This window comes from Schistocerca americana, unplaced genomic scaffold (assembly GCF_021461395.2).
Source record: "Schistocerca americana isolate TAMUIC-IGC-003095 unplaced genomic scaffold, iqSchAmer2.1 HiC_scaffold_78, whole genome shotgun sequence".
NCBI classification, from domain to species: Eukaryota; Metazoa; Arthropoda; class Insecta; order Orthoptera; family Acrididae; genus Schistocerca; species Schistocerca americana.
Window position 1 is genome coordinate 78,040 of NW_025726544.1, and position 2,691 is coordinate 80,730.

The following is a 2,691-nucleotide window of genomic DNA, read 5'->3' on the forward strand; positions in this document are numbered from 1 at the left end:
TAGTCGTCATGCAGAGCGGTCGGTCAGTAGTAGCAGCCGAGTGCGGTTGTGTGATGTAGGCGGTCGGCAACACTGGTCAAGATGGTGAATAAGGTATACTGTTAATTGATATAATCGTTAGATAATGAGAAATTGTATTTATTGTAATTATTCTCCAACAAGTTCCCCAATAATAATTTTTATTTCAAAAGCATTTTTCAAACATTTAATCTTTTATTGAACTAAAGAGTTCGTTCCACTTCTTTGAAGAAAAATGTCACTAAAATCACAAAGAAAGAGAATATTATTATTTGCAATGCAGTTCCTCCAAGCGCTGCGCAACAACCAGAGCAGAAATGTGACATCCATTTATTCGGAGGTAAGACTTTTAATTCTGATTGTTTTGCACAGGGCCAAAGACCGATATTTCGGTTTAATTGAAGTTTCTTGTCACTGAACGGACTTTTGTAAATGTTGTGTGAAGACTTTATATTTGAGTCAGATTGCGAATTGCACATTTTTGTTGCCATTTTCAATACCTCTCATTGTGGGCGAGGTTACAATTAGCGCAATGTCCATTAGCATCCGTAAATAACATTGTCCATTATTTTAAATATTGCTGGGAGGTTACAACACACACACACACAAAACAAAAAACAAAAAAAAACAAAAAATTGCATTTATATCCGCTCCTCAATTGTAGATACCCCTTACACAGCTGTGTGCAATGAATGAGTGCTGGCTGGTAATTAATTGCACTCCTTGGAGGGAAATGCCATAGGAAGTAGTCTTTAAAAAGTGAATGTTTTTCGTTAAGAGACAAAAGTTACTTTAGAAAAAAAGTAATAGTGGGGCTTTTGTTGTTGAACAAAATAAGTACAATGAACATACGTTATCAGATTTGCGCAATGCAGCGTCACACCACCTTTTGATTATAACACAATATACTATACATCGTCCCGAACCGTGACCAGAGTCGCGAGACGAGCAGAGCACGCCGCCGACGCCCGCTCAGTACAACCGTCCACCCGCTACTACTGTCGACCGACTACTACCTCTCCCGACTCGCGCTACAATATATATAACAACTGTTCCTGGCGACCCGGTGCGTGCAACTACTGTCGTCTGGCGCGGTCCAAGCGCCGACTAGCAGCGATAAAGAACTCTCTGGTCAGACAGAGATGCTGTCATGCCTCGCCATCGCTCTGGTAATGAATACATACGTGGTGCAGCGTGCGTACCACCGGAACACGCAGTGGCGGAGCCAAAGACTGTGTTGTCGAGGTCGAGTGCGAGTGGGAAGAGAGGCAGCGTCGGCACGGAGATGCAAGCGAGCGCGAGACGCACGGGGGCTGCGGCGTGGCGCGTTTGCGGTCGGCGCCTTTGGTGGCAACGGCCGGGACAAGCAGCGGTGTATGGTGTGGTGCGGGGCGGACAGGGGCGGCGGTGGACGGGGAGGAGGCGGCGCGACGACGGCATGGGGGCGAAAACGGGACGGGGGACGGCGGATGTTGAGAGGCGTCACGCGCGGACAGGACACAGACACAGAGACACACAGATTGGAAAGGGAGGGTGCGCGGTAGTAGTTGGGAATGTGCGTACCGTGCGGGATGGGAGTGGGCGAGGAACACGGTCGTGGCCCCTGTTTTGGGTGCGTGTGATGACGTCGGTGTGTTGTGGGAAGGGAAGGTGCTGTGGCGGCGGCGCGTAATGGGCGTAGGCCGAAAAGAGAAAGGAACGTGGGCAGTGTGTTGGCAAGCGTCGGTTCGACTGCGACGTTGATGGGCAGGGCAGGGCAAGGTTAATGGTGGTAGGAGTAGGCGTGTGGGCGCAAAAAATCTGCCGCTGCAGGCGGTGCCGTAACCGCCATGGCGGGAAGGAGAGAGGGCCAAAGAAAGAAAGAAAGAAAGAAGAAAACAAAAAAAAAAAAAAGGAGGGGGGGGGGGGCGAAAGTGGAGAGGCGGTGGTGTGAGAAGGGCGGGGGCGGAAGGAAGGCAGGAAGGACAAGAGGCGAGGCGACGGCTTGCTTTGTGTATCGGTAGGTCTCTGGCTATGCTTCGTTTTCTGCAGCAGGGTCGGTGCGCGGCGTGGCTCGCGGCAGTGGGAACGCCTGGTGGCTGGACGGCCAGCAATGCGGTTGGATGGGCGGCCACAGCACCGCACCTGTGCCCGAGGAGGAGACGCTGGCGGCGGGCCCTGAGGTGAGGCCGGCTCGGCTGGGGCTGTGGATGTGTAGGTGTGCGCCGCTGCTGCAACAACGAGTAAAACGCGAGAAGAAGGGATGGCGGTAGAGAGGAAAAAAAGAAAAAGGTCGTGTTGTGTTGATGCGCAGGCAGACGCGTACAGAGGGACGAGCCCGGTCTGCAGCAGGGTGTGGCCGTGCCGAGTGCAGAGCAGCGGCGGCTCGGTTCGGTTCGGCCCGGCCCGGCGGGCCGCGCTGTTGTCGCGGACGTGAGCGCCCCCTGGCGGGTGGCCGGAGGCGGCGCGGCGTGTTGGACGTGTGGCTGGTGGCAGTGCACAATTTGCGAGTGGCTGGCGGTGTGGTGTGGCGGTTGGCGCGTCGGGCGGCGGAGAGGTATGTGTTGCGGGCGCCCTTTGCTGCGCTGCGTCGTTGCGTGTGCCGTACAGGGCGGGCGCTTGTCGACTGTGTGGGCGGTGTGGCGAATTGGCGTGAAACGGCTGCCGAGAGGTGTGTGGTAGCGAGCCGGTCGG